Source organism: Gorilla gorilla, chromosome 3 (assembly GCF_029281585.2).
Source record: "Gorilla gorilla gorilla isolate KB3781 chromosome 3, NHGRI_mGorGor1-v2.1_pri, whole genome shotgun sequence".
NCBI classification, from domain to species: Eukaryota; Metazoa; Chordata; class Mammalia; order Primates; family Hominidae; genus Gorilla; species Gorilla gorilla.
In genome coordinates, this window is record NC_073227.2 from 120,295,806 (window position 1) to 120,321,766 (window position 25,961).

Genomic DNA, 25,961 nt, shown 5'->3' on the forward strand with positions numbered 1-25,961 from the left:
TGTAGTTTCTATGAAGACACAGAAAAGTCACTATTGATAAAGCTTTTCATATTTTAAAAGGATTTCCTCATATAATAACACATTAAGTAATGTTTATACTACTGAATGAGCCGTCTATAAAAGGCAAAGTGAGGACACATTTACTTTATTTTTCAAGACAGAAAAGTGCAAAATGCACACCTTAAAACGTTTCAAAAAATGGCTGACAATTAATTTAGTGCTTACATTTTAGTTATCTGGAAAATTCACACATGGAAAAACTCCATTTCATTTACCTAGTATCACTGGAAAATAAAGTGCTATTGCATGTATTAAAGCCAAACTAAACTCAAGGTCCTAGACTGTAATGGCCTCCAGCCATTTGCTGGATCTTGGGGTAGTCACTGTAATATTCAGGACCTTTAGTTTCCTCACCCATAAAATTAGAGTTAGTCTAAACTCAAAGATAATTGCCAACTCTGAAATTCTATGACTTAAGGCAGAAAAACATACAGGCTTTTTATCTCCTAAAAAAGTTTAAAATATGTATAAATCAGTAAAGGATAAAGTAACTATATTTTGTATTAGGAATTGCCCAGTGGAGCAAAAGGCACTGATTAGAAATGAATCGAATCATAAGATGCCCACACAAGTCTAAGAATAAGGTGTGGTTTTCTCTTAACTGGTAGTACATTTAAATAATGGAACATGGAGTCCATAAGTAACTGATTTACCATTTGTGACCTACATTAGCTATTGGAGATTAGCTGTTGGAATTTCCCAGAAGGTAATTTCCCACTACTGCTTGTTTTTCCCAATGTATGGTCTACTAGAAGGCACACTAGACTATGAATCAGAACAGTAACTAACATTTGATTTGTATATTACATCTACTATAATTATCTGTCACCCCAATTTCCCCCTTCTTGCTTCAAGTCCATTTATGTAAGCTGGCTGCTCAAGGATATCACTTTAAGGTTTAGAGGTTTGGGTTTATTTTTCCCCAACTTAAACCAATCATATTTTCTCACTTGGGATGATGAAGCAAAGAATACTGAAACTTATTTAGATATAAGTAGAAATCGAAAGACTACATTTAAAATTGTTTCAGGAACCTCCAAACCACTTTCCACAATGGCTGCACCACTTTGCTTTCCCACCAACGGTGCACACAAGGGTTTCAATTTCTCCAAATACCTGCTAACACATGTCTTGAAAAAGAATTGTAGCCATTCTGACAGATGTGAGGTAATATCTTATTGTAATTTTGATTTGCTTTTCTCTAATAACTAGTGACACTGAGCATTTTTTCCTATGCCTGTTGGCCATTTATATGTCTTCTTTGGAGAAATGTCCATTCAAGTTCTTTGCCCATTTTTAATTGTTTGTTTTTTTACCATTGAGTTGTAGGAGTTCTTTGTATATTTTGGAGATTAACCCCTCATCAGATATATGGGTTGCAAATACTTTCTCCACTTCCACACGTTGCCTGCTTATTCTACTAATTCTTTCTTTTGCTGTGCAGGAGTTTTTAGTTTGATGTGGTCCCACTTGGTTACTTTTGTTTTTGTTGCCTGTGCTTTTGGTCTCATATCCACGAAATTCATGGATCAACTATCACGGAGCTTTTCTCTTATATTTTCTTCTAGGAGTTTTACAGTCTTGGGTCTTATGGTTCTTCCTTGTTATTGTCTTTAAAATAATTATTTTTATATTTAAATTTTTAAATATTTTATTATAGTATAATAAAACATTTGTATTACACTATTATAATAACATAATTGATAGTAATATCTAAAACATTTTAGTGTCTATAAAGGTAAACATACATTTTACAGTGTTTAGGATACTTTTTCCCCTAGCTTTATTCAGATATATTTGACAAATAAATATTGTATATATTTAAGGCATACAATATGTTTTGATATACATAGACATTGCAAAATGATTGCTATAATCAGGCTAATACAACACCTCACATAGTTACATTTTTTTCCCTGTGGCCACCTAAGATCTGCTCTTAGCAAACTTCAAGTATACAATACAGTATTATTAACTTTAGTCACTATGATTTACATTAGCTCTCCAGAATTTATGCATCCTGAATGACTGAAGTTTTGTACCCCTTTAACCAACATCTCCCCATTTCCCTTGCTTTCCCGCTCTGCCAACCACCATTCTGCTCTCTGCTTTTTTAAGTTCAATATTTTTATTTTTTGTGTTTTTCTTTCTTTATTTACTTTTTTGTGTGTGAGTTCAATTTTTAAAGAATCTACATATAAATGAGATCATGCAGTAATTGTCTTTCTGTGTCTGGTTTATTTCACTTAGCATAATATCCTTTAGGTTCAATTCAGGTCTTATGTTTAATAAGTCTTTAATCCAATAATCCTGCTGTTATGATCTGAATGTTTATGTCTCTCCCAAATTCATATGTTGAAATTCTCACCCCCAAGGTGACAGCATTAAGAGATGGGGCCTTTGGGAGGTGATTAGGTCATGAGGGCAGAGCCCTTATGAATGAAATTAGTGCCCTTATAAAAGAGGCCGGAGAGAGATTCTTCACTCCTCCTACCATGTGATGCTAAAGTCTATGGTAACTATCCATAAGCAAGTAGGCCCTTATCAGACACTGAATCTGCCAACATCTTGATCTTGTACTTCCCATTCTCCAGAACTGTGAGAAATAAATTTCTGTTGTTCATAGGCCATTGAGTCTGTGGTATTTTGTTACAGCAGCCTGAACAGACTAAGACACTGTCTTCAATGTATTTATCCAAAAGAACTGAAATCAAAAGCAATATCCTGAAGCACTCCTATGTTCATTGCAGCACTATTCACAATACCCATGATGTGAAAACAACCTAACCATCTATGGACAGATGAATGTATAAAGACAATGTGGCATATGCATACAATAGGATACTTTCAGCCTTAAAAAGGAAGGAAATTCTTCTGGCTGCCAGAGGCCAGCAGGATTGGGAGCAAAGCAGGGTGAAATGTGGAGTTACTAATCAACCAGCATAAAGTTTCAGTTAAGCAAGATCAATAAGCTCTACAGATCCACTGTATAATTTGTACCTACAATCAATAATAATGTATGTACACATAAACATTGGTACAAAGGTAGATCTTATGTTAAGCATTCTTACCACAATAAAATAAAATTTAAAAAATAATTTGACAAAGAAAAAAAGAAAAAGACTACATTAAGAGATCTTAACAGGTAGATGTGGGAAATGACGGGTCACATGCATGCTTTGATTATTGGTTGCAGATAAACTAAAAAAGTTGAGGAGGCTGGGCGCGGTGGCTCACGCCTCTAATCCCAGCACTTTGGGAGGCGAAGGTGGGCGGATTACAAGGTCAGGAGATCGAGACCATCCTGGCTAACATGATGAAACCCCATCTCAACTAAAAACACACACAAAAAATTAGCCAGGAGTGGTGGCAGGAGCCTGTAGTCCCAGCTACTCGGGAGGCTGAGGCAGGAGAATGGCGTGAACCTGGGAGGCAGAGCTTGCAGTGAGCTGAGATCAAGCCACCGCACTCCAGCCTGGGCAACAGAGTGAGACTTTGTCTGGAAAAAAAAAAAAAAAAAAAAATTAGCCGGGTGTGGTGGCATGTGCCTGTAATCCCAGCAACTCTGGAGGCTGAGAGAGGAGAATCGCTTGAATCCAGGAGGCAGAGGTTTCAGTGAGCCAAGATCGTGCCACTGCACTGCAGCCTGGATGACAGAGCAAGACTGCATCTAAAAAAAAAAAAAAAAAGTTGAGGAGAGAGGTGAAAGGAAATGAGGAAAATACAAGTACATGATCTCAATTTGCTTTCACAGCTACTGTGGAGTAGTAGTAACATATTATTACCACCAACTGCAATTTACAAATTAAGAGACTCATACTTAGGTAAATGACTGATTTTTCAAAGATTATATGGCTAATTACTGCTACAGTCATTTTTGAACCTTAATGTTTTGACCTAAACTAGTTCTTTTTCTACTGCACTGCGCTGATAGTACTGGCTCTGCCATCAGTTAGCATGACCTCGGGAAAGTCCATTAAGTTCTCTGAGTCTCAGTTTTTAGGTCTGCAAAGTGGGGTTAAAATATGATTAATACTACATATCTTATTTTTTATTGTGTTTTATAGTTTGTAAAAGGTCACTGATGTGTGATTTCATAAAATTTCTTACAAAAGTACTGTAAGAATCAAATGAGCATGTATTGCTAAGAGAATCAATTTTACGTTATGTATTCTTATCATAAAATAATAATAACAAAGAGGGTAGGAGGAAACTATTAGAGGTGATAGATGTGTTCATGGCATAGATTGTGGTGATGGTTTCACAGGTGCATACTTATCTCGAAAGTCACCAAGTTATATATAGTCATTTGTCATTGTGGTAGGTGGAGGGTTGGTTCCAGAACCCCCCCAACCCCTAGTGGATACCAAAATCTGAGAACGCTCAAGTCCTTTATATAAAATGACATAATATTTGTATATAACCTATGCACATGCTCCTGTATCCTTTAAATTATCTCGAAATTACTTATAATACCTAATATAAAAATGCTATGTAAATAGTTGTTATACTGTATTGTTTTAATTTGTATTATTTCTTATTGTTGTATTTTTAAAAATATGTGGGACCTACAGGGAGGGCCAACTGCACATTAATATGTACAGCTTTTTGCATGTTAATCATAACTTAATAAAGTGGTTTTAAAAAATCAATGTGAAAGCAGTTGCACAGTAATTATCATCTGACTCTGCTTCCATATACTCCTTCACATCCCTGAAGTTGTTGAAATTCTTGAGATTTTAGTTAAGATTTAAAGGTTGCCTGGGGAGAAATTTCAAATGGACTCCATAGCCTCTGATAATACTTACAATGAAATAAAAGCATAATAAGAATTTTATAATCTGCAAAGTCCAAATCTCAAACAGCCTTTTAGGACTATTAATAATCTATCCACCATGATATAACATTCATCTAAACATCCTCCAACTTTATCATCCCCAGGCCTAAGTGAATTCTTCCTTTATGTAGTCCTGTTTGGGGGTTCTATGAATGGTCAGTTCTGTGCCTGTGTCTTGACACATGCAGCCTCCCCTGCCTAGAATACACTCTTTGTGTTCTCTATCTTTCCAGGATAGGTAAGATCTGACCTCCATCTGATTTCTAACTACACCAGTCTCCATTCATAGTTTCTGTTCTCTAATCTCCATTAGTTCTTATTGTCTATAGCAGGGGTCAGCAAACCATGCCCCCAAGCCTACTTTTGTAAATAAAGTTTTATTATAACTTACCTATGGCCATTTTCACACTACAAATGCAGAGTTGAGTAGTAACAACAGAAAGCATGTGGCACATAAAGCCTCAAATATGTACTATATAGAAAGAATTTGCTAACTCCTAGTTTATAGCATATAAAAACCTGAATTGGCATGATGGAGAAAGCACATTGTGTTTTTGAAATTATTTATTATTTACAGTAAGTTTTAAGGACATTTAGATTACAATAGCAAGTTGAATGAGTATTTTATTGCTATCCCTTTCAGATGCAATTTAGAAATTCTACTAAAAGATGAAAATGACAAAAATATTTTAGTGTCATAGCAATGATAGCTCATCAGAACCAAATAATATAATATTACACAAGTATTATGCAATAGAATAACTAAGGTAAGGTAAAGGTGAGGGTTAAATAGCAAAAGGTAACTCTTAGTGGGACACATCAATGACACCTACTGAACAGAGAAAGCTGAAGATCACAATCAGGACAATAACCTAGTGCCTACTGTTACTGCAAGCGGAGCCAAACATCATACAGATTGATAATCAATCAAGGCTGTTAGGGTCTGCAGGAAATAGCTCCTTATTTGTGGTGAGGATGAATGTTAAGGAAGAGCAATTTCTGACTATTAGGAAAGCACTGGATTGCATGGAGAGTACTTGTGCGTTCTGTCAAATGGCACCAGCTGAGAAGCACTGGTCTATGGACTCCTTGTTTGTAAGCAATATTTTCCCACCTATACCGTCTATTTAAGGCTATGAACAAAGCCACATACTTTCACCATTCACATTTTTATAAGGGATAGTGTTTCCTTATTATGTGTTAAGGCTAAACTGACACTTGATCCCGCCCTCCTACATAACTTTATTATTATTATTTTATGAGATAAGGTATCACTCTGTTGCCCAGGCTGGAGTGCAGTGATGTAATGATAGCTCACTGCAACCTTGAACTTCTGGGATAATGTAATCCTTTCACCTCAGCCTCCCTACGCACTGGGGTCATAGGCATGAGCCACCAGGCTCGGCTCTTTTTTTTCTATAGAATAGTTTCAAGGAAAGATTATTTCCCATGGAAACAAATATGGTCCCCCAGCTATTAACTTGAGAGAACTCTTCAAATGTTACTGAATAAAAGTTTTTAAAAATGAAGTGTCCTTTCTAAATTTCTTCATGAGTCCTGGTAGAAAGCTTTTACTGTCCTTCTCCTCCATAAATATACATTAAAATGTAACTTCATAATTATAAAAATTTTAAATAATTTAGGCATTTATGCCTTTTGAGAATTTAATTTTTAGTTATGCATAAAGATGATCATTTCCTTCACACTTGACAGCTGCCTTTCTACTTATTTTAGTAATAAATTATTTCAAATTCAAGTGATATTTTAAAGAAAAAAATTATTTAAAAACTTAGGCTACATGGAGAAGATGCCCTTATGGAGTTGGGACGTGATCTCTAATTTCATGAAACTAAAGGTAAATGATTGATTTATTTTTTTAGCTTTTAAAAACAATTGTGGTAAAGTATACATAATATAAAATTTACCATTTTAACCATCTTTATGTGTACAGTTCAGTGGCATTAAGTACATTTACATTGCTCTGCAACCATCAATACTGTCTCCAGAACTTTTTCTTCTTTCCAAACTGAAACTCCATTATCTGCTAAAAAATAACTCCCCATTCCTACTTCCCCCAGCCCCTGGCAACCACCATTCTGTCTGTCTCTATAAATCTGACTACTCTAGATACATCATAGAAGTAGAATACTTGTGTTTTTGTGTCTGATTTACTTCACTTAGCATAACACCTTCAAGTTTCTCCATGTTGGAACATGGGTCAGAATGTCATTCCTTTTTAAGGCTAAATAATATTCCATTGTATGTATATACGACATTTTGTTTATCCATTCATCTGTGATGGACATTTGAGTTGCTTCTACCTTTTGCTTTTTTGTCACAACAATGCTGCTGTGAACATTGGTGTATAGATAACAGATAAGTCTGATGGTTTTGTTTTGTTTTGTTTTTATTGAAAAAGCTCTCTTTTTTTTTTTTTTCAGAGACAAGTGAATGTTTATTTTTATGCCTTTCTTCCTATGTGTATTTCAAGTCTTTTTCAAAACAAAACCCCAGGAATCTCCAGATTCAATTATGTCCCTGGGCTTGGTCAACTGCTGCAGGAATCTTAGAGAGCCTTGTACAAATGCTAGAGTTACTCATTTACCAACATTAAATCCTAGGATAGAAGATGCAACAAAGCAGGACTCCTTCCTCCATGGAATGTGCTGATTTCAGACGAGGCGGCACCCAATGTAGAAAACGCTGGAATTTTTCCTTGGAATTGGACTGTGATGAGAGGTGCTTGCCATGAACATAAGCTACTGTCTTTGCTTTTTTTGAGATGGAGTTTCGTTCTTGTTGCCCAGGCTGGAGTGCAATGGCGCAATCTTGGCTCACTGCAACCTCTGCCTCCCAGATTCCAGCAATTCTCCTGCCCCAGCCTCCCAAGTAGCTGGAATTACAGGCATGCACCACCATGCCCAGCTAATTTTTGTATTTTTAGTAGAGACAGGGTTTCTCCATGTTGGTCAGGCTGGTCCTGAACTCCCGACCTCAGGTGATCCGCCTGTCTCAGCCTCCCAAAGTGCTGGGATTACAAGAGTGAGCCATCGCGCCTGGCCAGCTACTGTCTTTTCTTTGACCCTTCCTTTCCAGTTTTTGAAGATAAGGCAGGAAATCTTCTCTAAAGATACTTGATAAAAATTCCCCAAAAAAACAAAAACACATGCTTCCACTTCACTGATAAAAATTACTGTAGTTTGGCACCTGGGTCTAGTTCAGCTGGCGGATGAGCTGATTGATGCGTTCACCCCGATAGCCATGTGTGCCCATCTCCTTGAGGAAGCCCACTCTATTTTTGGTAGCATGACGGGCCACTGAGGGGTGGAAAGGGCGCAAGAACCATGAGCTCTCCTGGAAATGCTTCCCTGGGAAGGCAATTTAATGAATGAGGTCTTCCAAGCCAATGATGCCAAACGTCCCCAGGTGCTCCTCAATCACTGTGTTGTCTGTCAGAGGGATTGTCTTATTCTTGACCTTGGCTTGTCCACATTTCAAAATGAGTTCCCAGACAGACTTCAGATTTGGAAATCCCCAGGTCACATAAGGTTCCACTACACGCAGCACTTTTAGGTTCTAGGGGGTGACTTTTACAAAGACACCACTAAAAATGTTCTTTAGGCGAAGTCTTGCAATGGTTCTCTGCACCAGTAAACTCAGGCCATCAGTCCTTTCGATGCGTACAACAAAGGCCAGGGAATGTTTGTCTGGCAGTTCCAATGCATGTGCTTTCACTTCTAGTCGTCTGAGACACAGCTCGTCACGTTTCTGCCGCCAGGAATCATGTAGGAATGATTCCAGTCTCTTAAACCTGAGCCCTTTTCCTTTCCTCTGCTCCTTCTTTGCCAAAAATGCCTGCTTTGCCTGGGTGGCTTTGCAGGCTTGATAAGCCTTCCTCTTTTTCAGGAGATTTTCTGGAACCAAAGGGATTTTTCTTTGCTCTTGCTCCGCCATCTTTATGGTGGTGCAGCTCAAAAAAGCCCTCTTATTTAACGAATATTTATAGACTGCCTAATACTTAGTAGATACTGTGCTAGGTGCTGGGTACACACTGTTGATCTTAGAGCTTATCATTATGCCTTTTTATTTCTTGGATGTATAGGGCCCATATCGTTGGAACCTAGGTTAATAACAAAAACTAATCAGCAGTTATTATGACATAGCTATTCAGCAATCCAAATGCATAATGCCAATTTTAATGTATTTGGGGATTAAAAGTGAAATATACAGAAAATATTTTCTCATAAACTATTAAAAATCATATTGCAGAGGTTTAACATTTAAATGATTATGCACTTTTTGAAAGCAGCACCTTCTTTTAGTTATACAAAGCATGTTTCCTTTGTTTTAACAAAACACTCTCATCTGAAAATTCTCTTGGGAATGGAAGGAACACGTACATCTAGCCTGTGAGGCAGTGATTGGTTGCTTTTTCACTTCATACTAAGCAGAGTGATAAGAAAGAAGAAAAAAGTCTCCACGGCAACCACTTTGATCATTAAAGTTTGCATTAAAAGGAGAGAACTAAATCTTGCTTGAACGTTACTCTCCTTTGCTAGGTTCTCTGGCAAGTCATTTTGCCTCTCTAAACCTGTTTCCCAGGGATAGTAAATACTCTATCTACTTTGCAGAGGTGTTTCAAGAATGAAATAACTCATATGAGGGCATTTTGTGACCCAAGCGCTACACCAATGTAAGGGTTTTAAAAAGTTGTTATTTTGCTAACATGCCCAGATACTAAATTCTAATAGCTACAAAGAAATGCCAAAATCTCTCAACATCCTGCTGTTTGTTAAAGAATTTAATCTAAGTTGTAAAAAGCTTTCCCCAGTGGAATTCAGGAAAGCTATTTTGAGTTAAAAAAAAATGTGTCCTACAAATTTTTTTTTCCCCTGAATTGGGCCATGTGCTGAAAAGTTTGTTCTCTATCATGCAGTGAAGCACATGGCTCCCTTCACAGATCACACACAAACCCTTGTGACACAGAAGGCCTCCCGCCACACTCTATTCCACTTCCACAGCTTCTACTAACTCATCCTAGTTCTGCCCCTATACACACACAGAATATCCCTAATTAAATGCTCCTCAAATATTTAAAGAAGGTTATCAAGTCCTTTGGCTATGACCTTTTCTCTGGAAAAACTAGGTTTTCAAAAATTTTACCCATTGTATATTTAAATTTTTTATTTTCTCTATTTCTCATAGTGTCTAGAGTGGAGCCCAATATTCTAGATACAGTATGAATATTAAAGGAAAAAAATCACTTTCCTTATGCTGAGCCTTATGCTCCTATTAATATGTTCTAGGTTCATATTAAAGTTTTAATTAAAATCTTGGCTTTTTTTTTTTTTAAAACAAGAACTGATAGTTGAGCCATATTTTACTCATTCCTTTTTCTTATGATGTCTTTTTAAGGTTCCACTGCAAGAGTTTCATCTATTCTATTCTTTGTAGATTTTGTCCTGTCAGATGCAAAACTGAAAGATTATACAGAAAACATTTTTGATGCCCAGTTTTGCTTTTTTTTTTTTTTTTTTTTTTTTGAGACAGAGTCTTGCTGTCGCCCAGGCTGGAGTCCAGTTGTGCCATCTCTGCTCACTGCAACCTCTGCCTCAGTCTCCCGAGTAGCTGGGATTATAGGTGTCTGCGGGATTATAGGTGCCTGCCACCATGCCCAGCTAATTTTTGTATTTTTTTAGTAGAGATGGAGTTTCACCACGTTGGCCAGGCTAGTCTCCAACTCCTGACCTCAGGTGATCCACCTGCCTCGGCCTCCAAAAGTGCTGGGATTACAGGTGTGAGCCACCGTGCCCAGCCCCAGCTTTCCAGTTCATGTAAAACCTGTCCTTACTTCTTTACTCTCCTTGAATTATGTGAAACCCAAAAACAGTACTTCTGCATCCCAGGTATTAGCACTCCTTTTACTCGAACTAATTTGAGTTGGCTTCTGATATTTGCACACAGAACAGCCTTGGCTGGAGCACAGCATTAACCCAACTTGACCTTACTTTACATATCCTTCGTCTGCAGAACTGAAGTCCAGCTGAAAGAGTTGTACCGAATGTATAGAAATTTAGCTGCTCTGGCTATGGGGTTACAAGAGAAGGGGGAAACATGCCTCCTTCACTTTGTTTCATCGCTTTTATACTGAACATGGAAGAAGCACCTCCTTCCACATATGGAAGGATTACTTCTGGAGAGCAAGCAATTCATGTGTGTAGTGGAAAAAAAAGTACTGAACGTGGATTTGAGGAAACATTGGTTAGGGGAACACTTATCCTAATTCCCCTGGATTCAGGCAGTGTAAATTCAGGCAAGTCACAACTTCCCTAGGTTTCAGTTTCTTCATATGTAAAAATTAAAGAGTTAGGAGGTTTATATACGATGTCTAAAGTCTCTTTCTGCTTGAAATGTTAGCTTTAAGCATACCTCTGGCAGTGCATACAAAGAACTGCTTTGCCATCTGCCGTAGGAGCCATCTTTCTCATTTCTGTGTTGAAAAGACATTTCTCCCCAAATCTTGGAGACAGCCAGGGCTGTCAAGGTGTGTAACGATGCTCCATGGATTCAAGACCCCTCTTCTTTCTCTCTAATTTGTATCTCTTTTTCTTTGCTGAACACATACAAACCTTCTTCCTCTTTGTTCTTAAGACTTTGAACAAGTCCATTCTTGCTTTGCCAAATTGTCCCAGGCATATGGTAAAACCTAGGTCAGAGGGAAAGAGTTTTATCTACCACACTGTATCAGCAAAAATAACAGACATGGGTTATTTAACTAGAAAGAAATTTATGGATATTTTCTGCATGAATCTAATTCCTAATAAAGTACTTATTTTTGGAATTTGGGGTTTATTCTTATAATTTTTTAAAGATTTTTATATACTTATATTTCTTTATAGTTAAAAAAAATCCTACATCCTATATCCATGCATATATGTATAGTCTACTTTAGTACCTTTTGTGATTTTAAAATCAATAATACAGAAATGTGTTATAAAATTCAAAAGATACAAAAGGGCATAATCTACCCATCGGCCCTATTCCCTGGACACCCAATTTTCCTATTCACAAGTAATCCCTACTTGTATTAACAGGTTTTTAAAAAAAGAGACCTTCTAGAGATATTCTATTCATACACAAGCATATACACACAAATATAGTCATAAAGATCATTATAATTATTGTTTTCCCCTAATGGTAACATACTATATAAGTAAGCATTTTTTTGCCACTTACCAATAAGTCCTGGCTATGATTGTCATATCAGCATTTGGAGACCTTCCTGGCTTATTTTAACAGCTTCATAGTATTCTATTTTTTGATATACCAGAACTGATTTAATTAGTTCTTGATTGTGGTTGCCATTAATATCCTTTTACTTTTGTAGTTTTATGCATGTATATATCTATTTGCAGCATTAATTCCTAGAAATAGAACTGCTGGGCCAAAGGGCAGCTGCATGAGTCATCTAGATGTATGCTTCTGAATTTGCCTCCCAAAACATGGTTGTCCTGATTTATATTTCCACAGGCAACATGAAAGGGCCTATTTCCCCACATTTATTCCAACATAGTGCATTATCACACTTTTGTGGTCTTGTCATTTTGTGGGGTGAAAACCATTATATCACTATACTTTTAAATTGCATTCTATATTATATTATTTTCTCTATTAGGGTTTCTGTTTAGTTATCTTAAATAAATATTTGATATAGATTTTTCAAGTTAAGTAAAGTATGGGCCAAACAATGGTGAGAAATCAAGAAGGTTTTTAATCTTAAAACTCTAAAAATCAAACTTCAGAACATCTAATAAGTTGTCTTTCTTTCTGCCTCTTATTCTCTATTTTCTTTTCCTATTTACCTCTATCTGTCAACCATTCATGAAGAATTTAAATCTACATTTAATATTTCTATTTACTGAGTAAAATGTTTTGATCCCTTTATTGTAAAAAGCAAAATAATTAGATAATTCTATATTTTTTAAAAGATAAATTTAAAACAACCGTATCCTTTAGGTCAGTCAGTTTTTGGTTGGAAGCAACAGAAACTATGGCTGATTGAAGCACAAATGGGGTAGCTCTAACTGTAGGTGAGCAGGCTCATCAGCCATGAACAGTGTTCAGAATCATGCTACAGAATCACAAAGGCATCACCATTGTTGTGCGCTATCCTCTGTGGTTTGATTATTCCTGATTACCGACCTTGGGTGCTGTGCTGGCACAACTGCTCCTGTTACCTCAGAAGATGGATGTGGCTGCTACTGGCTTCTCCAAAACGAAATTGGAGCAGTCCCTGCTTCTTTAGGCTTACAACATCTGATTTGGTCAGTGTAGGCCATGTCTGGTCTGTGGCCTTGGTCGGCTGTCCATGCTGTGCCTGTAAAGGAGGTTATGGAAACCGTTATTAGGCATTTTCAGCCTCATAGTTAGAAGCAGGCTCATCTTCCCCTCTAATAGGTGGGGACACACTATCATTGAAGGTTGGTAAAAAAAGGTTGAAAATTATCATCAATAATTCTCAGCTGGTGTTCTTTTCCTCCAGGTGATGGTCTTTAAAAGATTGTTACTTGAGAATCACAAAACTAATATTCTTTTTCTTCTCTTGGCCTGAAATATTGAGGGTTAAGGAGGAAAATAATTGGTCCTCTCTTCACATGGCCTGATAGAATTTTGGCTGGGAAAATAGGAAGATGGGAAATAGGAAGATGCAGTTAGAGAAATAACTGCCAATGCCAATATTTATGCCTGTAAGTACCAATTTTTAATCTTCTACTTTGATTATTAAAGTATACAATCTCTTTCCAGGGTCTTAGTTTTTCTCAAAAATGATTTAACACACTAACAGTTTCTGGATGAAAATAACAATGTATTGTTTTTGTATTTTCTAGAATCAGAACAGTAAGTTAGGGCTAGCCGCAAAGATATACATGCCTAAAAGGAAGTTAATATAAACCTTTTCTACCAATCCAATTGTATTAGTTTGCTAGGGTTGCTGTAACAAAATACCACAGACTTGGTGGCTTAAACAACAGAAATTTATTGTCTCACAGTTCTGGAACTGCATGTCCAAGCTCAAGGTCTCAGTAGGGTTGGTTCCTTCTGAGGGAAGGATTTGTTCCAGACCTCTCTTCTTGGCTTGTAGACAGCAACCTTCTCCCAGTGTCTACACGTTGTTTTCTCTCTGTAACTGTTTTTGTGTTCACATTTATTCTTTTTATAAGGATACAAGTCCTGCTGGATTACAGCCCATCCTAATGATCTCATTTTAACTTGATTACCTCTGTAAAGATTTTATCTCCAAATAAGGTAACATTCTGAGGTACTGGGGATTAGTACTTCAACATATGAATTATGGGGCAGTGGGACACAATGTACCCATAACATGAATCTTGGTGATCTAAATAAAATTTGTGTTTAAGAGAGAAGGCAAGGAAGCTGCAAACGACCAGATTGGCTGTTTTGACTTGTGATTTGGGAAAAAAGTAGTGCTGAGGTCCAGGGGTTTGAGATGATAGGATTCCTAAATGTGGGCAGGACCAGGAAGACCTCTCTTAGTTCAGAATTGAACGTTGTAATATTTTTAAAGAATAATTTGTGGACAAGATCTAAGCACTTAAATCTAAGCAGAATTTAGTAACTATATGTCCTGCATGTAGCACTAAAAAACTTTTTTCTTTTTTATAATTTAAAAATGCGGAACTTCTCCAATTCTCTTTCTAGGTGCTAAAACTAATTCTGAAAACAATTTGGCAATTAATATTATAATAGAACTTAATCCAACTCATTTTACTAAATTTTGCTTTGATTATAGAAAATTATATACAAAATCTCAAAATGTTTCAGTATTTTTACATGAATTCATCCAATCAAATTAAACCACATTTTTTAGCACCTACGTATAAAGCAAGGTTCAGTAAAAAAAAGTTCTTAAGTTAGAAAATTTCGATGAAATTTCAAATCTTCCTGCCTTATCCACCACTCAGGACTCAGAGACAATAAGGTAAACTATATAAAGCTCTATGAGTCCAAACTATGAGCAAAGACTCCCACTTTTAACTTGCATAGACATTTGGCATATTCTCTGTTGGTCTCAGGCACTTCAGAATTAAAACAGAGATGATTGCTGAGATGTTGCAAGGAATTAATAATATATGTAAATACAGTGGACCCTTGAACAACACAAGGTTGAACTTTACAGGTTCACTGACAGGTGGATTTTTTTCAACCAAACACAATGGAAAGATAGTATTCACAGGATACAAAACCCACATATGGGGGGGGCCGACTTGAGTATGCATGGATTTTGGTATAAGCTGGCGTTAACCAAGGGATTACTGTACTGTCACATTTTATGAAACAGTTTTGCTAAAATTACAGCTTTAAACTTTTTTTTTAATAGATTGAAATATAAGAGAGTTGACTCTCCCTTCTGAGTCTCCTTTGTACTCTGTCTCTTTAGGTTCCTACCACATTCTACCTTGCATTTTGGCAAATAACACATATATTTCTACCATCCTCTGCACTAGGATTATGGGAAGAATGTATTTTCTTCCCTTCATTTTCTTTGGGAGCTTCCTCTTAGTACCTTGCTGAGTAAGAGTCACTATAAATGTGAACTTTGAGACATTTGAATGTGAATGAGCAAAGCAACCACATGATGGCAGCATATTAAAAGAATAAAGAATTATTTACTTGAAGCCATCCTTTTAATTTTTAAAATTTGGTATGAACAAAGAAGAAAACCTCATATCTACCTGCTTTGTGAATCCTGTATTCTAGTCAACTCTTACAGATGCAGGAGATGAAGTGAAGTGACCAGTTTTCAAATCTCAAAAACAATAAGGAACAAAAGAACAGAGAGCTCTGTGTTCTTAGATTTTAAGCTAGAACCAGACAGTCAGACTGACTCATTCTTAAAGCTGAGCAGTTTTTGGTATTCAGTATGGGGATTATTTGGTGAATTATGCAAAGCAGAATAACTTATGGATAGTGCCTAAAATTAATGTCTAGTAGTTACACAGATGTTTTTGGTTGCTCCGCAGATTACTGAAAAAAACAAAACAAAACAAAAACAAAAACAAAAGAACTCTCAGTTATCTACATGTGCATATAATGGGTTTTTGAATGAATCACCAAAACATTGCAATGATTAATTTGAACATCTTTGCTTTGTCATCTGTGATTAAGGATTTTTTTTTCATTAGCAAACAAGTAAGTCAACATTTGTTGAAAGTCTCCAACTGCATGATAATTGCCTAGGTAGGAGAGAGAAAATGAGAAAAAGCTTTTGTATTGGAAAAGTCTAGATGGGATTAATTCAAGGCCTAAACAATGTCATAGACATATCTGCCATTTTTACACTCTCATTTCTGTTTTCTTTTGCATTGGCTGTATTCCCAACCATGCTTTCTTTTGTGATAGCAAACACGACTCTAGGCTACTGGTTTATCTACTTCAAAAAGGCACGGTGGCTCACACCTGTTATCCCAGCACTTTGGGAGGTCGAGGGGGGCGGATCACGAGGTCAGGAATTTCAGGTCAGCCTGGCAAACATGGTGAAACCCTGTCTCTACTAAAAATACAAAAATTAGCTGGGCGTGGTGGTGGGCATCTGTAATCCCAGCAACTTCAGAGGCTGAGGCAGGATAATTGCTTGAACTCAGGAGGCAGAGGTTGCAGTGAGCCGAGATCGCGCCACTGCACTCCAGCCTGGGCGATAGAGCAAGACTCTGTCTCAAAAAAAAAAAAAGGGGGGTTCTTTTTCTCAAAGATTTCAGCAAAAGTTCTGGGGCTTGCTCCTATTGGCCAGGCTTGTGTCACTTACAAATTCCTGAACCATTTTCAGTGCTAGGAAAAATAGAGTGCTCTGATCTGCTAGGCAGATCACAGGCTCATTGCTAGACCCAGACTTGAACCACTCCCCAACTTCCCCAACATGAACTGATAATGGAAGAACAGAGGTTCCCCAAAGGAAAGCAAGGATGCTGTTACCAAAGCAAAGGGGAAGAAATGTCAGGCAGGCAGAAACAATAGCTATCCACTAAAAGAAATTTAAAAGATGCAATCCTTACCTTCAATAAGTTTATAAACTTGAAAAGAATTATGAACTGAATAAATATTATCAAAAACAATACATTTAAAGTTGCTTTAGAGCTTTTGAAATACTTATTTCATGTGATCCTTTCAAGAACATTTTTAGGTCAGTTCTATTTTGTAGTTAAAGTCAAAGAGAAACACAGACATTAAATTATTTGCTTACCTGATGCTTATCATGCCCAATGTAGAGCTTATATCAAAGTTGAAACTCATATTCATATTTCCCAAATGACAGTAGTTTTACTTATATATGATAGTAAGATACATGAATATTTATATATGGGTGGTAGAAAATATGTTTATATTATATGATCTAATATGCAAGAATCAAACTATGTTTGACATGAGAAAAAAAATCACCTAGCATGGCATTTCTCAAATTGTGTTCTGCCTACATTATAATTTCCCAGGTTGTTTGTTATGAATTTCAAGGCTTCATTCATGAATCAGAATATCTACAGATGGGGCCCCAGCAATTCGTCTTTTTTAACAAGAGGCTCAGGTGATTTTTATGCAGTGATGTTTAAGAACCTCCAACAACATATTTAACTGCAGCCTTAGAGACCTTATAGTTATAGAAATGAAAACAGAGATCCACAAGATATTTCTCAGGTTTTGTATCCTATTCTGGTCACCTTTCCTTTTTTGTGCTTTTCTCTTCTTTCTAAGTTAAAATAGTCATCAATTAGAAAGGTTAGGAATTATATCATCATTATATCTAATTTGTGATCTTCCAGATTAATCAGTGAAAAAGAGTATTAGTTTTCACAGCAAATAACTAAAACTCAAAACTTAGAATTAAAAAGGATCTTAGCTGAACTGCCCTATGATCAGATAAGGAAATCAATTTCTCAAAAAATAAAGTGACTTGCATAACTAAGTCAATTAGTATTGACAGCCCTTTTAGAATCTACTCGTTTTTAAGTGACTATTTCATTTGGAGAAATGGTCATAAAAGTCAGTTAGCATTTATAATTAAAACTCAGCTTTAGTTAAATTTAATTGTGTGTGCAGCAGAGCATAGAATTCAATTTCAAAATCCTGAACCATATTTTATGACTTGTCTTCATTAGCAGTTATTGGAAATTTGCTATCTCTCTACATGTATTCCTCATTTAATTCCCACAACTCTAGGAAGTAGGTACTAGTATGCCCATTTTAGAAATGAGAAAGCTGAGACATGAATAGATTAAGAAACTTACCCTAGACCAGTGTTTCTCAAACTTTATGTGCAAAAGAATCACCCAAGAGTCTTGATAGTTTGCAAATTCTGACTTGGTAGGTCTGGGGTGAATCCTGAGATTCTGCATTTTTAATCAGCTCCCAGGTCAAGGCCAACACTGTTGGCTTGTGGATCATACATTGTGTAACAAGGTTCTAGATTACATGTCCTAGGGTCTTAACACTGCCTGTCTGACACTGAAACCCATGCATATAACCCCTATGCAGAGTATGCATTGACTTTTCTCTTTACTACATTGTAATTTACTTCCTACAGATGAAACAGTGACATTAGTTCTTGATGCATATACATTTGTGATGCAGTTTTACCCTTGAGGAATATCCAGGGAAGCAAAGCATTACTGGGACCATCATTCTCATCCTAAAGGCTCTCTACATCTGCCTCTTCTGGGACCACAGCTCCCAAGAGGAAAGATAGAGGTGACAGTGGCAGCTGACAATTTACCTTATTCTTTGGAATCTCAGGGTTTCTCCGGCTCAATGAGTGCAGCCATTCAACTCTGCCTTCTCCTCCTCGATCCTCACATGAATATGTAGTATATAAAATCATACTATGCTTCATGCTTTCTTATGCATGTTTATTTAAATATATATATTATATGCATGTGCTTTCTTTACTTCTCATTTTACTTGGTATTCACAGTTCATTTTCTTCCAGTAAGTCTTTTTATCCTATTCTTTGTTTGTATCCCCAAACTCTTCCTTTGTGATTACGCTATAATTTTAACATTTACCAAAAAAGAAGATTCAAGTTAGACACTTTTCATATTATATTACTTTGGTTAAATCAGCCTGGCCTAGAGGATTTCCTTTTCACCGTTTTCTTTCTCATCAGGTGAGGTAGTTTGACTGACTTGGTTTGTTCAAGCAAAAGGACAATGGGAAATAAATCTGGGTGTTCAGCATAAAAACAGCTAATGACAAAGCTATTTTTAGGGACTTCTTGTCTTTCCTATGTTATTCTTTATGTCTGTTTGATATCTATTTTCTGGCTCTTATCTTTAAAAGACAGCTGCTTTGCCTCAGGCATAAATCAGAAGAGGAAAACCAGCTTCTGGACCTGGAGAGAGGATGAAAGGGAATAGGAATTGAGGAAAGTGGAAGGGAAGAATAAGGGACCCCTGGAGAGTCCCTACCAAGCCAGACATAACAAACAAAAGTCCTCTACTACTGAGGAAGACAGAACAGGGAAGCCAGCAGGGGAAGAAAAAGATGATGCTGCTCTTGATGCCTCAAAAACGGTAAGGAAGAACCCAGGCAACTGATGTACACACCCTTGGAACAAATCTGCCCCAGAAGTACAAGACACACTCTTCGAATTCATGGAATAAATGGGAGGTGAGTGTTCAATTCCAAGACACAAGACAGAATTGGGCAAGAGGGAGGAATGCTACTACTTGTAAGCCATAGTTACATAAAAACAGCAACCACATTGTGTTTTTCTGTAATGCTCTAGATCTGTGGTCCCCAATATTTTTGGCACCAGGGACTGGTTTCCTGGAAGACAATTTTTCCACTGACTGATGATTCAAGCACATTACATTTATTGGGAACTTTATTTCTATTATTATTACATTGTAATATATAATGAAATAATTATACAAACCATAATGTAGAATTGGTGGGAGACCTGAGCTTGTTTTCCTGCAACTAGAGGGTCCCATCTGGGGGTGATGGGAGACAGTATCAGATCATCAGGCATTAGATTCTCATAAGGAGTGTGAACCTAGACCCCTCGCATGCACAGTTCACAATAGAATTCGCACTCCTATGAGAATCTAATGCTGCTGCTGATCTGACAGGGGGTGGAGCTTGGGCAGTAAAGCTCTGTAGCACCCACTGATCACTTCCTGCTGTGCGGCAGGGTTCCTAGCAGGCCATAGACTGGTACCAGTCCGTGGCCCGGTGGTTGGGACCCCTGCTCTAGATTTAAGTGTTTGTAGATGAAGCACTTTAGCTTTCCCGGAAAATGTATTGAAGATCAATTTATTCAAGGTTATCATACATTTAAAAAACCCCACAAAACTCTTAACCCCTGTAACCCCAGTAGGTTTGGGAGGCCGAGCTGGGAGGATTGCTTGAGGCCAGGAGTTTGAGACCAGCACAGGTAATATTGAGAATCTCTGCCTCTACAAAACAACTCTCAAAATTTTATATGTACACAAAAATTTGGACTTCCTGAATTAACCAGTTAATAGATTTTAAAATACACATTAACCCAAGAGGTAAATAAATCATCAAAATTCAGTAAAAATAATTACTTGACACCAGATAGCTAGTTTTACATTTTCCAGTTTTTTAGCCAGTTGCTAGAAATCACATAAACACAGTCTGATTTTTATAAATTTGGCTGAAAAATTGAAGGACTATTATCAATTTCAGTTAACGTTTCTTTTTAAAAATTAGCTTAAGTTTGATATTGAAAATATAAAGCTTTTTAAAAATTGAAATGCTGCATGAAAGGAATAAAAATCATGTTATAATGTTAGTAGAGTTCTCAACCAGCTCACTTATATTTTAAAATACTCTTACCCTAAGGTATTAAAGAGTGGATTATTTAAATACAGGTAAATAAAAGTGATAGGAGTTACAGAAATGGTGAAAGGAGGGAATGCTAGCAATTTTGTGGTGGCCAAATAAAAACAATGTATTTATCAGTAGATAAAAATGTGCAGACTAATTCTTATTTTAGACATCTGTGGCAGCTAGAAGTACAACTTTAGGCTCTTCAAGAATGACAGTTTTGATTTATATTATTCTCCGCAGCTCCATTTAAGTACACTACTATGCTCTCTGCATTCCTTTTCTCTTACTTGATGGCTAATAGGCATTGCCATTCCTTGATATCTCTCAAAGAAATAAAACTAGAAGGATTTTTAAGGAGCATAAAAATTCAGCTCCCAGCTGGGTACACACACACACACACACACACACACACACACACTCACACTCACGAAGTTAGAGAGAAGCTCGTAAAAACAACAACAATAAAAAGCCAGGGAATGTATAAATGTAGAACCTGAGTTTCTACAGAATATTCTTGAACAGAAACTACTAGACTACTGTAATTGTTGTGCTAACAGACAGCACTGATGTCTGAGTGAGAGTTTAAATATATGAAGATTATAAGACTATAGATAAATCTTCATATATAGCTTTTTATTTATTTATTTATTTATTTTTGAGACAAGCTCTCACTCTGTTGCCCAGGCTGGAGTACAGTGACACGATCATGGTCCACTGCATCCTCGACTTCCTGGGCTCAGGCAATCCTCCCTCCTCAGCCTCCCAAGTAGCTGGGACTGTACATGCATGCCACTACACCCAGCTAATTTTCTCTAGTTTTTGTAGAGATGAGGTCTTGCTATATTGCTTAGGCTGGTCTCAAACCTCTGGGCTCAAGAGATCCTTCTGCCTTAGCCTCCCAAAATACTGAGATTATAGGCGTGAACCACCATGCCTGGCCACATATAGCACTTGTAAAAAAATGTTATAGTAATATATGCATGTGGTACAAAATTGAATGGTTATGCAGTAATCAGAAATCCCTCTATCCTAACCTTCATCCACCCAATCCTCCTCCTAGAGGCAACCACAATTAGCAATATCTTGAATATTTTTTCAGATACAACAAGACAGATTTTAATCTCCCGTTAGTCCCTCAGTTGAAACTTAAGAGGTTTAGATTTCCATTGATTTCCAATGCAATGGAATTCTGGTCTTTGGTTCAGATCTGAAAACAACTTCCATTTATCAGTCCAGAAAACTGAGAACTTACTGGATATATCACTAATGGTTCAGGATTCCTCCTTAGAAGAGAGTTCTTTTCTCTAGCAACAAGATAAATAGCTGATTTCTTGGAAGCTGTCCTTTCTTTATAGGCCCTATTTCATTAGTTCATTGCCTGGTAATTACAGCTGCATGGAAATAAAAATGTAAAATGAATGTGATTTCCTTTTATAGGTTGAATAATATGGGTAGCCCTGGATTGTGAAAGGAAACAGATTGCTCTTTGGTTTTTGTTGTTATATCCAAGGTTTCCTATCTGCTTTGGGTGAATTATCACTAGTCACCTAAAAACACACTGATTAAAAAAAAGGGAGAAGTCACACATTTCCCTCCTGTGCAATGCTGATAAATTTATACGGCTATTTAAATAGTCATATGAAATATCAATTATTAATAACAGCAGTAGATCTTTTGAGTTCTAAGAGCTTTAAAACTGATGATCTCTCCAAAACATCTATAATTTGCAACTATTTACAGTACAGCAGAACGACCTCATGAAAATATTTATGGCTCTTACAGTGTCAAAATTTTGTTTTGTTTTGGCATTTACAGCAGTTAACTAAATGCTAGATCTGTGTTCGTTCTCATTGCTATAAATGTGGGAGTAAATTGAAACAATTGTGACAAACATACCATGATGGCAATGAATGATGAAAACATTATTTTCATTCCCTGCTTACATCGAAATTTTTCCAGGTATCAAACCAAGAGGTGGATTACTGGGTGCCATATAGGACTCTGCAGCTGAAAGCTCCTTTTAATTTTGGCAGAACAAATAGTTATAGTATACAATGATAGAACTGAAGGTGGAAATGTCACATCTCAGAAAGTATGCTAATAGTATTGCTAGCTATGAATTATTACCTTTAGTATGTGCCAGCAGGAAATCACATAGATCTAAACATGTTCAATACTTGTTTTCCTAGGTCAACCATCTAAGATGTTATTTGTCATTATTTATAAATTATATTTGAATTTCTGAATATAAAGCAGTCAATTTTTCTACTATTTAAGCTAAATTTTTATTTTCAAAGCTATGCACATACATAGCTTAAAAAGTCAAATATTTCACAGGGCTAATAATTTAAAAACAGCATTCTTCTGTTCCTTCCCCTGATTATTGCTCCTCAGAGAAAACCATTTTTAATTCCCTCAGCTCTTTTTCCTGGTGTCTACTGCTATATGTCTAAGAACACTCATTTAATGCTATTTTTTCAAATTTTTATTATACTGTTGGTTAATTTCTTATTTCTAACCCCTGCTCTCCTACTGCCTCAATCACAGTTACCTTCTCCTTCTCTTCTCAGTATAGCTGCGGCTCTATTTGGCTAAACCAATGTTCAGTTTTCATTATGACCAATTAGATATCATTCATAGCTGATGCATGTAGTATATCAGGATTGTAATTATTTCTTCTACACTTTGTTTTCTGGGTACTTTAAATTGTATCATTTAAAAAAATTTTTGCTTTGTTTTCTGTGTGCTCATGGCTACCAGAGTCATCCTGTGTTGCTTCACAAAGTGTTGAGTTCCTCTTAATATAGTCTAACACTTCAGGAAATCTCAGTTTCCCTGTTGTCTTGAAGATACACTTTCCACCCTGCTGCTCCTATCTGGGCTACTTGTCTTCTCCATCTGCCCCTCAGCTGTCTTCCTGGGATTTCCTGTCACATCATCTGGGATATTTCCTTCACCTTCCTTCTGTCTGAGATCCTTATTCCTGGATCCCGAGACTTCCTCTTTATTGATTTACTCTCCTGTTTTGGGTGGGGCATATTTTCCAGTAGCTTCCTGAGAGACTGCCTGAGAGGTGAACTTTGAGACCTTGCCCATCTGAAAACGCCCTGATTCTACCATTGCACGTAATTTATAGTTAGACAGGGTGTAGAATTCTAGGTTTGCAATACTTCATTCTTAAAATTTGAAGGGATTCTTCTATGTTGCAGGTACTAGTTTTGGTACTGAGACATCTGGTGCCTTCAGATTCATGCTTGTTGGTATGTGACCTGCTTTCTCCTTTCCACCTCTCTGGAAGCTTTTAGCATCTTCTTTTCTATTTGTGATGTTCTGAAGTTTCTCAGTCATATGCATTTATAGGACTGTTTTTCTTCCCATTGTGCTGGACACCTTGTATCGTGGTGTCACCTTTCAGTTTGGAAACTCATGCTTTTTAGTTCTGGAAAATTTTCTTGAATCATTTGTTGAATACCTTCTTCCTCTTCTTTATTTTTTCTGATTTCTTTATGAGACTCCCATTATTTGGAAGTCAGATATCCTGGAAAAAAATGCCATAATTCTCTTTGACCTTTTTGTTGTCCTGTTCTCTCTCTCTCACGTGGCTTGTGAACTTAATTGTAAACTTGATCAGTAAAAACCATTGTGGCAGTGCAAAGGCAAATTCAAAATTGTTATCTCTGGTTATTTTTAGTGTTTTTTAAAAACATGTTTCAGCTATTTCAGTTTTGTCATTTATCAACGTATCTTATGTTTTTATATTCCTCAATAAATATTTGAGTGCCCTACACTGGTTTTTCCTGATGAATTGAAGCTAGGACAAACTAGAGATAATCAGTAAATTCATTAAATTGAGTTCAAGTTCTGCTCCACTCAAACTTATTCCCTTTATTCATTCAAACATTAAAAGAACTACAGTGTATGAAGCAGTTAGCTGGGTAGTAGGTACACAAAAATAAATGAAAATAAACAAAATGTCTTTTCCTTTGTGGAAATTATTAAATGTGAATGTATGTGTATGGGGATAGATGGGCAGGGGAGTATCATTGTTACTGCCATGAGGGTGAGTACACATGTTGTTACTGAAGAAAAGGAAGCTCATCTAACCCTGGCTTAGGGACAATTCATTCACACTGTCTGTGGTCTATAGAATGGGTTGGAGGGCTCAGAACAGTCTTGGAGACGAACTAAAACACCAGTGAATAATTCAGGTGAGATGGTGGTGGTCTGAATTAGGTCTGTGACAAGAAGGAGAAAAGTGAATTTTGAGACACTAGGAGTTTAATTAGATAGGACTTGAATTTCATTGAATTAGAGGAACTGAAAAAGGGGTAAGTTCTAAGGCAGAAGATAGTGAATTTAATTTTGGAAAAGTTTAATTTTATGTGGGATGTGCAAGTGGGGATTTGAATCAGAAGCTCAGAAGGGACAGAAGCCCTGGAAATAGATTCTTGGGTGTCACTCACATATGGTACTGTCTGGAGCCATGTGAATTGAGAGCACAGGAGGAAAGTGTGTCAACTCAACAAGGTCAGAGAAAGTTTGATGAAGAACCCTAAGGGAACATGGAGATTTAGAGACCAGAAAGAGAAGAATATCCCACATATGTCAAGAGAAGAGAGGGTTAAAGAAATGAATACTTGGCATGATCAAACGCTACCATACATTCATATAAGGCTTTATGATATGTGTGATTTTGCATATATTTTCTTACTTAATCCCTGTAGTGGCTTTATGGTTCATCTATCTCACTTTTCCACTTTTTTCTAAAAATGTTTAGATAAGAAAACGGAGGCCCAGGAACACAGCAATTTGTTCAAGATTACAAAAGTTGGCTGGGTGCGGTGGCTTAGCCTGTAATCCTAGCACTTTGGGAGGCTGAGGCAGGCGGATCACGAGGTCAGGAGATCAAGACCATCCTAGCTAACATGGTGAAACCCTGTCTCTACTACAAATACAAAAAACAATTAGCTGGACATGATGGCACATACCTGTAGTCCCAGCAACTTGGGAGGCTGAGGCAGGAGAATTGCTCGAACCCGGGAGGCAGAGGTTGCAGTGAGCCGAGATTGTACTACTGCACTCCAGCCTGGGTGACAGAGCGGGACTCTGTCTAAAAAAAAAAAAAAAAGATTACAAAAGTTGTGAAAAGCATACTCGGGTGTTGAACAGATTTCTGGAGTTTCTCAGGTGCAGAGTGGTG

At 36.9% G+C, this 25,961-nt stretch overlaps 2 long non-coding RNA genes and 1 pseudogene across 5 annotated transcripts in view; 1 reads left to right on the plus strand and 2 right to left on the minus strand.

The window, feature by feature from the left end:
* The window catches only part of LOC134758348 (uncharacterized), an 81,949-nt gene that overhangs the window by 31,085 nt on the left and 24,903 nt on the right, over positions 1-25,961 (plus strand). The window contains exons 1-2 of one of the 4 annotated variants that reach the window (XR_010133440.1): positions 13,516-13,644; positions 19,244-19,573. The exons of 1 other annotated variant lie outside the window; for it this stretch is intronic. This is a non-coding gene — a long non-coding RNA (uncharacterized lncRNA). Of the gene's footprint in view, positions 1-13,515; positions 13,645-19,243; positions 19,574-25,961 lie in introns of those variants that run through there. 2 more of the 4 variants (XR_010133439.1, XR_010133441.1) reach the window with 2 other exon arrangements.
* Positions 7,934-8,863, minus strand: LOC101143569 (large ribosomal subunit protein uL30-like 1; annotated as a pseudogene).
* LOC134758349 (uncharacterized) lies at positions 10,411-13,274 on the minus strand. Its single transcript, XR_010133443.1, has 2 exons — positions 13,100-13,274; positions 10,411-11,603 (listed from the first exon to the last, which is right to left on the minus strand). It is a non-coding gene; the product is annotated as an uncharacterized lncRNA (long non-coding RNA).